This window comes from Periplaneta americana, chromosome 16, assembly GCF_040183065.1.
Source record: "Periplaneta americana isolate PAMFEO1 chromosome 16, P.americana_PAMFEO1_priV1, whole genome shotgun sequence".
NCBI lineage: Eukaryota > Metazoa > Arthropoda > Insecta > Blattodea > Blattidae > Periplaneta > Periplaneta americana.
The window spans coordinates 149,824,966-149,843,037 of NC_091132.1; the positions used below are offsets into that span (position 1 = coordinate 149,824,966).

At 33.6% G+C, this 18,072-nt stretch overlaps 1 protein-coding gene and 1 long non-coding RNA gene across 2 annotated transcripts in view; both read left to right on the forward strand.

Annotated features, from left to right (window-relative positions):
- Positions 1-4,759: 4,759 nt before the first annotated feature.
- Positions 4,760-18,072, forward strand: part of LOC138691301 (zinc finger protein 664-like) — a 124,925-nt gene continuing 111,612 nt past the window's right edge. Inside the window, exon 1 of the transcript XR_011329809.1 lies at positions 4,760-5,365. The gene's annotated coding sequence lies outside the window, so the exon portion shown is untranslated. The remainder of the gene's footprint in view (positions 5,366-18,072) is intronic.
- On the forward strand, positions 15,116-17,937 carry LOC138716421 (uncharacterized). The gene is made up of 5 exons (XR_011336661.1): positions 15,116-15,751; positions 15,858-16,108; positions 16,371-16,495; positions 16,712-16,919; positions 17,178-17,937. It is a non-coding gene; the product is annotated as an uncharacterized lncRNA (long non-coding RNA).

Sequence of the window (18,072 nt, forward strand, 5' to 3'; positions counted from 1 at the left end):
TCTTCCAACATTAATTAAATGATATACGTATATAATATCAGTTTTTTGGTACGATCGATATAGAGATAAATTTTGGTTTACGATGACACTCCAATGGGCTCAGACTGGGTACAAGGGAATTTCCTATTTATTGTCCCTGTAGATCAACTGAAATTACATAAAATGTGTGTCAGGGCAGCTTCAGATCAATGTACAGACCTTATAATTATTTTATCTCAGACTCTGTTTAACGTCACATTTGCAGTGGGGAGGAAAGGAGACGGCAGAATGGTTGTAATGCTTTTTATTACGCTGACGTCCAGGAATATAAGCCACTTGAAATTTAGAGAAAAAATGTAAGATCTGTAGAACATTGAGTCAACGCTAAGTGAGCATATAGGGACTGAGGTATGTTTTTGTTTTGCTAAACATCAAGACTGCTAACTCATATAAGTTTGTATGACTGTAGCCTGTATATATTTTCGTTTGATTTTAGTAGGTCTACCTTGGTTATAGTTCGATTTTTCCTATTATTTTACTTGTATTTCTTGTGGTGTGGAAGAGATGGTCTGATGGTATATATGTATAAAGTAATTAAACAATAGTTGAACGTAAGGCACAACATTCATGTAAGTGGCTAATGTAAAGATTCATCTTTATGGACGAGGAAAACTTATTAAATACAATTTGTTTTGGTTGTCTGTAGCTGAGTTCCGGTAGTTCCGAAAAATCTAACGACCAGTTAAATAAAAAAAAAAAGTAAGCAAAAAGGAAAATCGGGCAACGCCGAGTGCTTTCAGCTAGTACTATTATAAAGAAATTTTGAAGTCTTTAGCATCAGTAGTAGCGGTGTGCTTTTCAAAAGGTCAGTAGTGCTTGCACCTGCAGTAGAAAATTTAACTTGTAATATCACCTACCAGTACATATATTGTTGGACTTTATGTGTAGTTTAATTAACAATTGATTTTAACTCTTACGAAATGCATTCCTCCTTATTTTGGTCAGTCTCGGTAGCGTAGTCGGTATAGCGCTGGCCTTCTGTGTTCAAGGTTGCTGGTTCGATCCCGGCCCAGGTCGATAGCATTTAGACCTAAGTGTATTTAAATGCGACAGGCTTATGTCAGTAGATTTACTGGCATGTAAAAGAACTGCGGGACAAATTTCCGGCACACCGGTGACACTGATATAACGTTGCAGTTGCGAGCTTCGTTAAATAAGCCATAATTGTTTTTCTTTATTATGGCACCATCTGGATACTCCAGAACATTGCTTACGAGATTATACAAGCTGGCGCATAGCGCTTGAAATACAGGTCTAAAATGGTTCCCGCATAACGCCAATTCCGCCGCTCGGAGCGCTGTTCCGTTCTAGATATTCGTAGCAGAACACTTAAATCACATTAACATTGGGACATTTAAAGGACTCACTGTTACTTATTAAATGCTTAGTACAATATTTTATGGTCAATAGACGTAATTTCAAAACTTCTACGTCTCAATTATATTAAAATATATGGCTGTCATTCTTGATATTGCATATTATAAACAAAGACACTACCTTCCTGTTGTTCAATTCATACACCATAGCTTTTTGGAAATACTGAAAGAAACTTAATACATTTTACATGAACACTGTAGTCTACCCTTTTATCGTGTTAAATAATAATAATAATAATAATAATAATAATAATAATAATAATAATAATAATAAAAGTTCTAGTGAATTAAGGTACTGTATTATCTTCAATTTCCCTGAATTCATAATTCTATCATATGTAAATAGGCCTAACTTTTTCCTTTCTTTTTAAAAAATATATATACGTAGAGGTGTTATGATTTTTATTAGTGGAAACTGCAGTCACAATGCATGATAAGTACAATTGTGCGATTTTTCTTGCACAACTTGTAGTGATGAAATAAATAATATCTAATAGGCCTGCTGATTAAGCTATAGTGGATAGTAATAGCAAATGCTGTGATATTTTAGTGTGTGTAAAAAATTGTTAAATTAGAAGTTAGAATTAAATTAAATTAGGAAGTTAGTCTGCAGTAAATGTGATTAGAAATGGTTTCCGCATTTGCCGATTTCCCAAAACATAAACAAATATCTAAGCATTCTCAGATACTTTTTTTTTTTTTTTTTTGCCGCCCACAGGCATATGCGCATCTGCTCTCCCCAATCCCCATTTCTCTTTTATTAATGTCTGCATCTCGCTCCCCTGAGGTGTTTTCAGTTGTCACTCATGACATATCAATTTAATGAAAACATAAAGAATAATCTTCGGTACACCATTCGGTGATAGTTCTACCTTATCACAACGAATTTTAGTAATTATTATTTATTTATTACTTTAATTTCGTAATAATATTTGATTTGATTTCGAGGATGAGGGAAGTACGTTACACTAAACTCGGCATGCACAACATTAAAATCGCATTGCTGCTTGTGTTGCGTCCTAAATAATGCAAATAGTATATGTGTCAATATTCAGCATAATAATTAACCATTGTCGTAGAATATTTCGGCATTACATATAATTTTTAATCATACTCTTTTCCTCGAAATTGTTGAATAACTCTACTGCTTGTCTTAAGGCAAGACAAACTAAGAACTATATTAATTTAATGATGGTTATGATAATGATGATGATAATAATAATAATAATAATAATAATAATAATAATAATAATAATAATAATAATAGTCTGAAAGTACTTCACTTTCAGCTATTGAAACGAAATAGAGGGAACGAAATCTGAAGGAAAAACACGGAACTGAAAACAATCAACTTGCCAAAGTGAATGAACCAGTTGAAGAATGTAGTTTGAAAGCAAAATGTTTAATTAAATCCAGACTTTCGGGAAACAAAACTGTAAATTTCATTAAATCACACTGAAAAATCTGCATACTATTTTCGAACAAGTCCTCAATAAATCTCAAATAAGACTGTAATATGTTTGGCATGTTTATAATCTTCGTACTCGACCAGTAATGCAAAATTAATCACAGATTTTTCACTATATACAATGCTTAATAGAACTGCGAAGCGAACCTAGCGGTAGAAATTGAAATGACGCTCAGAGAAACCACTCTTGATCATGCTATGCGTCAGAGACCTGCAAGAGAGCGATGCTTAACGATATCTGAGATCGGTTTTACCGAATGCTCTTCGTGTGTAATCGCTCGAGCTCGGGTTTGGCCTCCGCTCGCTCGAGATCGCCCGGGGGATCGCTCCCCTGTCAGAACGAGCGCTCGCTTCAACGACTGTATGGGAAGCAGTATGCTACAGTACTACGTAGTGCAGTATTGGTAGAAATCGAATGAATTCATTCGAATTATTTGATTATCAAAACCATTCGAAATAATAGAAATATTCACAATATCACTCGATTATTCATTAACTTTGCTTACCACCACAACAAGCCGTATGAAGTTATACAAAATATGTACTCGCATAACAGAATATGTTCCATTTTATGATAATGATAAGAGCTTCGAGTTCAGAATCATATGACGCAACAATAGAATGATAAGCTTTGAATGTTCTGTGTGGGTGTTGCGTACTGACTCTTCTAACAGCCCCAGAATCTGACCCTGATCTTCATTACATTAAACACCTGACCTACATGGCGATAAGAAAAAAAGAGCGCTGCTCTCAGACTATAGACCTACGTATAGAATGAGTAATCAACATACTGCAATTTTATTGAACAATTCATTCATGCATTCGAATGATTTCATCCTACAATGGAATAATCATTATAGAAATCATTCGATTGTTCTCAACAATTATATATATTTAGTGGAAATTTAATTAATTACACATTTTTCTTTGTTTAGGTTGAAATAGCCTGAAATGATTTTCTGTATAAATATATTTCATTCCTACTTAGTTTAACAATTAATCGTGATAATTACTGTAAATGCAAATGAAATGTTTGGTTATATTACTATAAAACGTATATAAAACAGACAAATTACAATTTAATACGTGATAATTAAAAATGTCTATCGATGTATGAAATGCAAATAATAAATTAGTAGCGATATATTTTGTTTCATCTCGGACGTAGTATGAACTTTACTCATACTAACTTGGGAATATTTTTATTTTTTATTTTAGTAGGTTATTTTACGACGCTTGTTATTTAGCATCTGAATGAAATGAAGGTGATAATGCCAGTGAAATGAGTCCGGGGTCCAGCACCGAAAGTTACCCAGCATTTGCTCGTATTGGGTTGAGGGAAAACCCCGGAAAAAACGTCAACCAGGTAACTTGCCCCGACCAGGATTCGAACCCGGGCCACCTGATGTGGACAATCCTATGTACTTTAAGGTATTCTTATCCCTTACTTCTCTGAATTTAGTCCAAGCAGAGCTAGTAACTGCTTTCCCTTTTTTCCAATACTCTGACTCTGCTAATTTTATTTTATTTTCGGTATATACTTTCGACATCGTGTCTTGTAATCTTTTACCATCAACAGAGACGGTGTCCGAGCATCTGCTTGAGATCGACGTCGATACTATTGAATCATCTTCAACATTCGTTTTGATGTAACATACAAGCCTACAATTCACCTACTGCTACCGGAAGAGCACTCATGAACACCGAGCGCTCGTCCTCAGACCCGATCGCTCGGTGTGTTTCTTTACTTCGTGATTTATCGGAAATATTCGTAGATGATCGCTATTCATTCCGTCAGTGCCTTCCTGGACTGATAACGATATCCCGCACTCGCTCTGATGCACGGCCTACTCCAATCAAGTAGGCCGTGGCTCTGATGCAGGTCTCTGCTATGCGTCAGCTTGTAGCGCAATCGACTGCCATTGTTATTCCACTTCAACCGTTTGGGATAGGAACATTTAAAGTAAAACTCAATTTAGGCCAGTATCCGTGGCCCTTAAAATTAAAAATATCTTCTTCTGATTTAGGCTACATAAGCTACATTCATTCCCTTATAACTGTATACGTCAAATAGCGCACGGTGGAATAACAATGGCTGATTTGTCGGCATTTCTTGCGCAAAGGATTGCGGTACTCTGGATATCCACGGACTCTATACTCTTCTAAGTTTGCATATTTTTTAGTATACTTGCGGCCGGTGGCCTTGCGAGCCGTAACTCGCTAATCCCTGAAGCACCGGACTCCCCTCCTAAGTTTGCATCTAAGCAACGCTCCAGAGTCACTGCAAAAGGTCACTGCCCTGTCGTTCAAGGCCCGTTTGATCCTTGTACTTGGCAATAGAGTTTTGGATGTTTTGCTTTGTCAATAATGTTTTGGATGACTAGCTGGGAGGAGAGCTGTTTGGTGGATGTGTTACATTGTTGAAAATATACGTTGTAATTTTTTACATTTAACATATATTTAAGATGGAAGTGTAAATATTGTAAGTAAACATAGGCTTTAGTCTTGAATATATTACCAGTTTAGATTGACCACGGTATATGTAATATATTACTATAGATACCGGTACCGATATATATATTTTTTTTAGTTGGTCATTTAACGACGCTGTATTAACTACGAGGTTATTTAGCGTCGATGAGATTGGTGATAGCGAGATGGTATATGAGGCCGAGAATTCGCCATAGATTACCTGGCATTCACCTTACGGTTGGAGAAAACCTCGGAAAAAACCCAACCAGTTAATCAGCCCAAGCGGGGAACGAACCCGCGCTCGATCGCAACTTCAGACCGGCAGGCAAGCGCCTTAACCGACTGAACCACGCTGGTGGCTATCGACATTTTACTGTTACTATAGGGAAGACCAGGTAACTTGATACCCTAAGGGTGAAACCTAACCATTTTTCCCCCATTACTACAAATGCTAGTGGATAATGGTGATTTTCTAGTTTTAAGGTTGAATTTTCTTTTGCCAACTTCGTTTCGAATTTCGATACTGACAAATACTATAAATGGTAGTGATTTTGTAACCGGTATGTTGGCAGCTGAGGCAAATATCGACAATATTTGCCGGTACTGGAGTTCCATGAAATTAAAATTGTACTAGATTTCTCAGCCGGTTACTGGAAGATAGTGAAATTCGAACTTTTTAATAATTAATTAATATTAGTATTAATATTAATACATAATAGTTATTTTATGTGTTGCGTTGTGGTTATAATTCAAGAATAGTCAGATAAGTACGAATGAATATAATATACTTGGGCGTGATAATGCACGTGGGTAATGGATAGAAATATTATTTCAAATTTTAATGAATTTCTTTCGTGTTTAGATTTTTATTACTATGTCAAAAAAATGAAATAGTGTTGCAGTGACTCCTCCAAGGAAGAAAATGTGTGGCATTCAGAGTACGCTTCAGAAATCTGTAGTTCACGTGTATAATGAGTTGAAGAAAGAAGATAATGAAGAAGGAATTATACTAACGGAGACAGCAATTACAACCAGAATAGGACAATTATTAGGAGTAAGTATTCTTAAGCATACATTTCAAAGTGATATTCAGTTTTAGGAGTTTGCACTAATAATTTCATGATTGTGGTCAAACAAAACAAATTTTTAGGTTAGGCCTACATGTTTAATCAAGTCAGTGATTTTCATATTGCCAAACTAAATACATTTAAGATACTGTAATACTGCAGTAGGTGATAGCTTAAATACATTTACAAATTAGACGAACAAGTAATCAAACAGCACGAAAGTAAATTTCCAGTTTTCTCTTTTGGTATTAAATTAACCGTTCAGATCACAATTTACATGCCACATCGGCCGAAGAAAATACAAGTCATATTGTAATTATTAACTTGATATTGCAGCAAATATTACATGAATGTTGGCCTGTTATGGTGCTTAAAAATAATTCAGTTTTATATAATAACTATATAACATACTCTATAAAGCATAGGAACGTTGACTCTGGCTGAATAATTTATTCATGACTGGTCTAAGTAATATTAAATATGGTGTTTCTTCAGAAAAGCTACCCCACCCAAAGTACTTGTTAAGATATAACACTCGAGAGGACGAGGACGCACTACTGGGAAACTAACCATTTCTCTTCGTCCTGGACCTCTCGCATGTTATATTGGTAATTAGTAACAAGTTTGAGGGAGGGACTACAACAATGCATTAGAATATACAGGTAAGTGTCAAAGGATTTTTGTGCTGAAAGTATTTGTGGCTGTCCACTAAAACCACGTGTTCATCACTATGTAAATATCATAGAAATCAATTAAACAAAATTAAATTATGCCTTCTTTGGTGTAGCTTTTCTGGAGAATTACCTAAATATTAGCCTACTTAAACCTATCGTAGACCCAACCTAACATGTTGATCATTTTCTATTCATATAGCTGTAAATGTTGGTATTATGCATGAATTTTATGATATAACAATTTTTAGAAGTATTATGTTATTGTTTGTTATTACAGCTTGGCTTAACTACAGCCACGAAAGTGATAAATTCACACAAGGGGACCCCACTCGTGACACCAGGAAAACATAGACTACGTAAACATCCAGTGACTGATGCTGATGATTTTACGAAAGATGCAATTGCGAGATTTATTTATGACAAGTTACATAAAGGTAGGGAAGTTACAGGAATTATTGTGTTGATTTATGCAATGTAATTCTGATATTAGTCATAGGCCTATGTATAAAAATATGGCATAATTTTCATTTACTGTTACAGGGGAAGTACTAACAGCAGCAAAAGTTCTGGAACATATGAATGATGATTATGAAACATATTTATTTAGAGTATCCTTATCATCGGTGAGAAAAATTTTGAAAGAGATGAAATTTCTATGGAGCAAAGGGGATCCTTATACACATGTATGAGAAAGTGATGTTATTCGTTTTTAAGAGAATATATAAGAAATGTGGAGCGTGAGAACCCTAAACCCGTAGTATTCTTGGATGAGACTTGGATTTTTATGAATGGTAAATTTCAATGTATTGTGAGACATTGAGTGATTGAATTTTTTACTAACAAATAGATTAACACTTATGTGGAATATGAAATTGCAATTAATATAGGCTACTACTAATGAATTCAGGTGGGAACAACATGTTTTGCAATTAATAGTTTCATATTATAACTAGAGGTTAGTTATAAAATTCTTGAACGGTTTTCCTGTCTTTAAAATTTTTGTGTCTCTTAGAGTGTCAATGTGAATTGCTTTTCTCTCTCTGTTTTTTTAAGTATGATCACCCACTTATTCATGAAATAAACAGGTGAAGTTTCCAGTGACATGAATGGTGTTATTCATAGACCAACAAATGAGGGTGGAAGATTAGATGCCGGAACGAAAGGTGGATTTATACTCAGTAACTTATATTGATTTATATTTTACATAAATTTGGCAAGAGTAATTTTTTAAATCAGGGTACAAAAATATAAAAATTGGTGACTAAATAAAAACGTGGGAAAGCCTTTCACCAAAGAGGATCTCATGTCATGTTATGTTATGTTTTATTTTCTTTATTTAAATGCTGTGAATTCATGTGACGTAATTATAAGCCCAGGTATAATTTTTATTGCAGGTGCTGATTTAATTTTTTCATGCAATTGAAAGAAAAGTCAGGACTACCATAGTGCTATGAATAGCCCTGTAGTTGAGAAGTGGGTGCAAACACAGTTGTTGACCTGAGAACATTAGGGCAATGCGTTATTGTCATGGATAGTGCTGCATATCATAGCAGACTTGTGAAAAATCAGCCAACAACAAAATGGAGGAAAGAACAGCTACTGGTGATTGCAACTGAATATAATAGATTTGTTGTACTAAATGATAAGAGTTGATGGTGTGAAATCACCTTTTGATATTACATTGCAATATTAATTTCCATACTTTAGAGTCATTATTATTATTATTATTATTATTATTGTTATTATTATTATTATCTTTACTACTACTACTACTACTACTACTTATTGATGCTACTTTTTTCTTTCAGGTGAAATTGAATCTACATAAGAATCCTAAAACAACAGAGCCTTGCCAATTACTGTTCTGAAGCGGCCTTGTCTTATGTGTTGTGTCTATATACAATTAATTCTTTCAGTTTTTTTTCCCCTTTAATGTAATGAAGTTGTTGGTTGATTGATACCAAGTGTTCAGCAGTTGATGTCATTTGTTATCTTGCACTCCAATATTTAACCAGATGATTGAAAGCTGTGTAAAGTTAAACAGTCAAGACAATGATCCATATCTTCATTGAGATTTCAGAAATGGCATGGGGAGATTCTGAAATATCAGTTCTTTGTAAATATTTGAGACAATCATGGCCTGTGATAATATGAGTACTGCCACTGTAGATTTTCATAGAAGTTCAGTTATTAAATTAGGTGTATTATTTTTACTATGTATTGTACTATATTTTTGTTTCGCTTAATTGATGAATTATATATGCTGTAAATTGAATAGTAGACTGTAGGTCTATAGCTTAACTGATGAATTGAATGTGCTGTAAATTAAATAGTAGGCTGTATACCACAAGTGATGAATTGTTTATGCTTGTAATGTGAAGTAATTTGCATGATATTTATTATCAGTTTCTGTATATTTCAACTGATTGAATTGTTTATACTTTTAAATTGAATTAACTTGCTTGCTATGTATTATATTTTATAGCTTAACTGATGAATAATTGTTTAGGTTTGTCAATTTAATAATCTGAGTGCCATGTACTTCATATTTTTAGTGGAGCCACCAATGTAGCTTAGTCGGTAGAGTCGTTGGCCTGCAAATTCAGAGCTGCACACGAGGGTAGTTTGGATCCCCCATTTGGTCTGATTAGTTGGTTTCTTCTGAGGATTTTCCTCCATCGTGGAGCAGATGCCGGATGGCCTATTGCAATTTTTTCATTTGCTTTAGAATCATTCCGATTTTTGTTACCACATTGTCATGTTCTGATCTTGTTAATCTTTTAACAGTGTGGTAAGATGCAGGTATAGATAACCTTACAGTAATTTTGCTACCTTTCAGCTACCTCATTACCTCCCACTCCATAAAGTTCATGGATCCACGGAAGTACCAGTCGTCGATGTAATTCGACCATTTTGCTTAAAATATTAAAACACTGTAAAATATTGAGATTTCATGCTGTTACATCCATTACTGCAGCAAGAACATCTGATTTTGAATCTGATAGTATGACAGCCTTCCCAGATTTATGAAGTCGATACTGGAGATTTTGTAAGCTTAAAAGTGTATCTAAATTTTCACTATCAAAATTAGTTAGTGTTTGAAGTTAGTTAGTTAGTTAGTTAGTTAGTTAGTTAGTTAGTTAGTTAGTTAGTTAGTGGCGTTTAAAAAGGGCGCGTCAGCTACTATGGCTATTTGCGCCCTTATCTAAAATCTTTCACTAAACACAAACACAATACAATAACCAGAATGTTTAAAAAGCTAAAAAGCGTTGTCACGGTTAAAATGGGGCAAACAAGTGTTTGAATATAATTCCCTGTAAAAGGGAATATACTGGTATTGTACTACAACACCACTACATCTATGGCTTGGTAAACAGGATCCATCTATAAAAAATACTGTATGTAGTCACTCACTGACCAGATCATTTATCGTTTCTAATGATTTTTAAAATGTCTGGAGAAGTATCACATTTCTTAACATCATCTGTTAAAGTTAACTTATATACTATTCATTTTGAAATAACTTGGGATTGTGTTTTATTAGTAAAGTTTCCCTTAATTGAGCAAGTTTGAGTTCTCCAAGTAGAGTCAAAAAGTCTGTTGGGATTTTGGCTCAGTTTATTAATATTTGTGGACTGTGATTTTTTGTTCTAGACAACCATATTATCTGCAAATGATGATATTATCATAAGATCTATTTCTTTAGTTAGACCATCGACATTAATATTGGAAAATGTATTCCTGAAAACAACAATGTGGGCAGCCCAGATGAATCTGTCTCTATTTACATATTTGTGACAATGAATCAAATAATCAAGTCACTGACCCAGTGTAACACTTTATCATGGACACCCTAAGTTTGCAATTTCTTAAGTGATTTATATCTACAGAGCCATATGATCCTTGAAAATAAATTAAAATTGTTAAGTTGTTTTGTTTTCTGTTTAAATATATCTTTAATATCTTGACTAAAATTTAAAATCTGTCCATTTGTTGAATGCAATTCTCTAAAGTCAACCCAATAAAATGAAAGTTAGTTACTAGATTCCAGGAACCAGTTCAATCTATGAAATCATCTCTTCCATAATTTTGGCTATCATACTAGAAAGTGGTATCTGTCGATAACTCGAAAAGATATTAGTTGATTAATTGCTTTTCAAAATTGATGTTATGATAGATTTTCTCCAGACAGATATTGTATTTTAGATGAGATTACAAGATAAAAGTAGTGAGTTTGCTTGTTTGCCAACATGTTTAAGAAAATCAGCATGTGTATTGTCTGGACTTGGAGATGTTTTGGGTCTTATGTTATTAAATTAATAGTAATATTCAGTTCTTGATTAAATATTGTTATATAAAGTAGATAGTAGATTTAATATTTCTTTCAGTTTTTCCTTAATAGTCTGACGTACACAGATAAAACTAACAACCACACCACCAACTAATCTAATAGAAATTAAAATATAATTAAATGTAGAAAAAGTAATTAAAATTATAAATACACTTAATAAACCATAACCCCCTAATTTCAACAATATACTATTTTATTCCCTTTTACAGCTTGTAGATAATTATTAATTATAGTTATTACTTATTAGCATAATATTTATTGAACTTATTGGCTATTTCACTTCGTTTGAAAGATGTTATTGTGTACAAAAAGCGTTTTTTGATGATCGTTTCATGCTGTATGTTGTGTATAAATCTATGATTTCTGGCCATCTGTTCTGTGTAATCCATCTTTTGTATAGAATTAATAAAATATTCTTTTGGTAGTAATTATTTTATTAATTGAGTATTTAATTTTCACCAGCTCACATTTCTTGAATCATTTGCTTTTTCTTATTTAAATTTAGGACACAAGAGCCAAAAAGAGACTTCACAGTTATGTATCATACATTTTTTCAATGACAGACGTGGAGTTGCAGAAATAATAAGTGTAAGTGTAGCATTATTAAGCAATTTACAAAGAAATGAAATCTTTAAAAAGGTATCTAGAAGTGAAATTACTTATGGCTTTTAAGGACCAAAATTATTTTTGTAAGTTGATTTATTATTATTTCAGTTTTAGGCTAGTTGTATTATCCATTTCCTTACTAATTTCAAAAGATAATCAGAAGTTCATTCGAATTCCAACCAAAAGTCAGTTGGTTATTAATTTATCTACCTTTAGGAAGTACAGTATATGTACGCTGGAATCTTTGAAGTGAAGTGACAATAATTTAATTGGTCTTGGAACAGATTTGATTCTTGAATATTATATACTATACTTTGTTGTATATTTACGTCTAGTAACCTATTAATGCTAATACTAATAATAATAATGTAAAGGAATAAAAGAATAGAACATGGCAATACATTTCTCATTATTATTGAAACTATTTAGAATAACCTTCCAACATTAAGGTAAAGTACGGTGAGTAAAGAAGTCATTCAGTACATAGGATCGTGATTTTACTACATGTGGTGATATCTGGTAACAGTTGGCAACACTGACAAGGCGGAAATATTTGCTGTTTGGGAACTGAACTTACGTGATTCTCACTATATTCATTTCTTTGATGGTATAGAAGAGAATGTCGTAGTCCGAGCAGTATCAATTCAGCAGTTGATTTCTCCTGATCTGTTGGACTGTAAGTGTGCAGGTTTGTTCTGTATGCAACAGAATATATAGCCTAATACCATTGTCGTAAAATACGAGTATTTAAGATTGTAGCTATCTTTGTAACTTTGTTCTCTTTAATGTAAAACTTAGTTACTGTACGTTAGTATTGGCTGCAGACGTCTATATGCACTCTGTAAATAAGTAATTATTTCAAATACATGTTGTAGGCTGAATGCAAGGCATAATTTTCTTCCTGGAAGAGGGAAATGTCGTTCTGATGTAATCAGCAGTCTGTTGCACTGCACAAACAAAAATGTCATGACATGTCACAGTTAGCGAGTCTTGTGGGTTACTCACCTTTATTTCTACTTCATGTGGTTCTCCCTAGCTTACAGTGCGATTTCCAATAGAACGGACAACGGATCGATCTTAACTAGATTCTGTGACAGTGCAGTGAATGTGTGTGTGATAAACACTTCTTCTGTTAGTCCTTTTCATGTTCCACCATTGCTCCATTATCGTGGTAGCAATAGCCTACATATGAAGATTTCGAGTAGCTGTCCAGATGTGATTATATTTTGGTGAGAGATATCTAAATTATGTAGATTGATGTGGTATTCATTAATAGATTTTAACGCACCGTCCTACCATGAAGTCTTAGAAAATTATGGTAGGTATAACAATATAAGACCACGTTTAGTGGATACTATATTATATAAATACATAATTTATGAAGACACGGGTTCAATATTCCTGATGGGGTCATGGATTTTCTCAATTTATCTAATCCTTCTGGCCGCACTATGACCCTGTGGTTTACTCATACTGTAACAGAATTGAGGAAAGAATTATTTCCATGGGAGGAAAAACTGCAAGCACATAGAACTGACGCTCTACTGCAGGGATGAGACGATATTAGAGCCCGAACGAGAAGTTATGGCACCAGCGCGAGGGACGCATTTTAGTTCGTTTGCTTGGACTCGCCCTCACACTCAACTGGAGGGGTGTTGGGTTAGTTGGTTACTGACATTCTGAGTGTTCAGATCGTTCTGCTACTACCGCTATTGCTAATACTGAAAACATTGCCCTTCTGAGCGCCCTCATTATGGCACTGTCTAAGGTGTGAAATCAAAGAGTAGTTCATAGTCTGGGACATGAAATAGCATACAATGTATGGAAATTCATGTCAGAAGAGGTTGTAATTGGAATACCAATTCCATTGAAAAGCGTGTGTGCAAGAGTACTGGCTGCCACTGGTATAGGGAAGACCAGGTAACTTGATACCCTAAGGGTGAAACCTAACCATTTTTCCCCCATTACTACAAATGCTAGTGGATTATGGTGATTTTCTAGTTTGAAGGTTGAATTTTCTTTTGCCAACTTCGTTTCGAATTTCGATACTGACAAATACTATAAATGGTAGTGATTTTGTAACCGGTATGTTGGCAGCTGAGGCAAATATCGACAATATTTGCCGGTACTGGAGTTCCATGAAATTAAAATTGTACTAGATTTCTCAGCCGGTTACTGGAAGATAGTGAAATTCGAACTTATTAATAATTAATTAATATTAGTATTAATATTAATACATAATAGTTATGTTATGTGTTGCGTTGTGGTTATAATTCAAGAATAGTCAGATAAGTACGAATGAATATAATATACTTGGGCGTGATAATGCACGTGGGTAATGGATAGAAATATTATTTCAAATTTTAATGAATTTCTTTCGTGTTTAGATTTTTATTACTATGTCAAAAAAATGAAATAGTGTTGCAGTGGCTCCTCCAAGGAAGAAAATGTGTGGCATTCAGAGTACGCTTCAGAAATCTGTAGTTCACGTGTATAATGAGTTGAAGAAAGAAGATAATGAAGAAGGAATTATGCTAACGGAGACAGCAATTACAACCAGAATAGGACAATTATTAGGAGTAAGTATTCTTAAGCATACATTTCAAAGTGGTATTCAGTTTTAGGAGTTTGCACTAATAATTTCATGATTGTGGTCAAACAAAACAAATTTTTAGGTAGGCCTAATGTTTAATCAAGTCAGTGATTTTCATATTGCCAAACTAAATACATTTAAGATACTGTAATACTGCAGTAGGTGATAGCTTAAATACATTTACAAATTAGACGAACAAGTAATCAAACAGCACGAAAGTAAATTTCCAGTTTTCTCTTTTGGTATTAAATTAACCGTTCAGATCACAATTTACATGCCACATCGGCCGAAGAAAATACAAGTCATATTGTAATTATTAACTTGATATTGCAGCAAATATTACATGAATGTTGGCCTGTTATGGTGCTTAAAAATAATTCAGTTTTATATAATAACTATATAACATACTCTATAAAGCATAGGAACGTTGACTCTGGCTGAATAATTTATTCATGACTGGTCTAAGTAATATTAAATATGGTGTTTCTTCAGAAAAGCTACCCCACCCAAAGTACTTGTTAAGATATAACACTCGAGAGGACGAGGACGCACTACTGGGAAACTAACCATTTCTCTTCGTCCTGGACCTCTCGCATGTTATATTGGTAATTAGTAACAAGTTTGAGGGAGGGACTACAACAATGCATTAGAATATACAGGTAAGTGTCAAAGGATTTTTGTGCTGAAAGTATTTGTGGCTGTGCACTAAAACCACGTGTTCATCACTATGTAAATATCACAGAAATCAATTAAACAAAATAAAATTATGCCTTCTTTGGTGTAGCTTTTCTGGAGAATTACCTAAATATTAGCCTACTTAAACCTATCGTAGACCCAACCTAACATGTTGATCATTTTCTATTCATATAGCTGTAAATGTTGGTATTATGCATGAATTTTATGATATAACAATTTTTAGAAGTATTATGTTATTGTTTGTTATTACAGCTTGGCTTAACTACAGCCACGAAAGTGATAAATTCACACAAGGGGACCCCACTCGTGACACCAGGAAAACATAGACTACGTAAACATCCAGTGACTGATGCTGATGATTTTACGAAAGATGCAATTGCGAGATTTATTTATGACAAGTTACATAAAGGTAGGGAAGTTACAGGAATTATTGTGTTGATTTATGCAATGTAATTCTGATATTAGTCATAGGCCTATGTATAAAAATATGGCATAATTTTCATTTACTGTTACAGGGGAAGTACTAACAGCAGCAAAAGTTCTGGAATATATGAATGATGATTATGAAACATATTTATTTAGAGTATCCTTATCATCGGTGAGAAAAATTTTGAAAGAGATGAAATTTCTATGGAGCAAAGGGGATCCTTATACACATGTATGAGAAAGTGATGTTATTCGTTTTTAAGAGAATATATAAGAAATGTGGAGCGTGAGAACCCTAAACCCGTAGTATTCTTGGATGAGACTTGGATTTTTATGAATGGTAAATTTCAATGTATTGTGAGACATTGAGTGATTGAATTTTTTACTAACAAATAGATTAACACTTATGTGGAATATGAAATTGCAATTAATATAGGCTACTACTAATGAATTCAGGTGGGAACAACATGTTTTGCAATTAATAGTTTCATATTATAACTAGAGGTTAGTTATAAAATTCTTGAACGGTTTTCCTGTCTTTAAAATTTTTGTGTCTCTTAGAGTGTCAATGTGAATTGCTTTTCTCTCTCTGTTTTTTTAAGTATGATCACCCACTTATTCATGAAATAAACAGGTGAAGTTTCCAGTGACATGAATGGTGTTATTCATAGACCAACAAATGAGGGTGGAAGATTAGACGCCAGAACGAAAGGTGGATTTATACTCGGTAACTTATATTGATTTATATTTTACATAAATTTGGCAAGAGTAATTTTTTAAATCAGGGTACAAAAATATAAAAATTGGTGACTAAATAAAAACGTGGGAAAGCCTTTCACCAAAGAGGATCTCATGTCATGTTATGTTATGTTTTATTTTCTTTATTTAAATGCTGTGAATTCATGTGACGTAATTATATGCCCAGGTATAATTTTTATTGCAGGTGCTGATTTAATTTTTTCATGCAATTGAAAGAAAAGTCAGGACTACCATAGTGCTATGAATAGCCCTGTAGTTGAGAAGTGGGTGCAAACACAGTTGTTGACCTGAGAACATTAGGGCAATGCGTTATTGTCATGGATAGTGCTGCATATCATAGCAGACTTGTGAAAAATCAGCCAACAACAAAATGGAGGAAAGAACAGCTACTGGTAATTGCAACTGAATATAATAGATTTGTTGTACTGAATGATAAGAGTTGTACTAAATGATAAGAGTTGATGGTGTGAAATCACCTTTTGATATAACATTGCAATATTAATTTCCATACTTTACAGTCATTATTATTATTATTATTATTATTATTATTATTATTATTATTATTATTATTATTATTATTATTATCTTTACTACTACTACTACTACTACTACTACTACTACTACTTATAGATGCTACTTTTTTCTTTCAGGTGAAATTGAATCTACATAAGAATCCTAAAACAACAGAGCCTTGCCAATTACTGTTCTGAAGCGGCCTTGTCTTATGTGTTGTGTCTATATACAATTAATTCTTTCAGTTTTTTTTCCCCTTTAATGTAATGAAGTTGTTGGTTGATTGATACCAAGTGTTCAGCAGTTGATGTCATTTGTTATCTTGCACTCCAATATTTAACCAGATGATTGAAAGCTGTGTAAAGTTAAACAGTCAAGACAATGATCCATATCTTCATTGAGATTTCAGAAATGGCATGGGGAGATTCTGAAATATCAGTTCTTTGTAAATATTTGAGACAATCATGGCCTGTGATAATATGAGTACTGCCACTGTAGATTTTCATAGAAGTTCAGTTATTAAATTAGGTGTATTATTTTTACTATGTATTGTACTATATTTTTGTTTCGCTTAATTGAGTAGCCCAGATGCAAAACCAGCTAACTGCCAAAAAAATGAAAAATGAGATAATGGTAACCATGGTTTCAGTTCGTCATTAGCTACGTAATAAGCCATACATTCGGTTACAAATCCAACTCTAAACCCTTTAAATCTAATAAATAAAATTGCATACGGTTGCGAAACCTGCTAAGTGTGGAGAGCGTAAGGATGCAATACCTGCTAACTGCACAATGCCATGTTTACTTTTGCAAAACCTGCTAAATGTTACTGAGACAACATGGCCATTTTGAGTTACGGATGCAAAAGCTGCTATTTCGATCTCCATAAGGATTACATTGAGCATACTAAAATAACGAATAAGATATTATTAGACGCTGATAATAAAGCTACTTTTTGCTCGTATAGTTAAATTGACTATACTTTTGCATTTAAGACATCAGCTGAGAGTTTCTGCCTGCGCTTTATGGGGG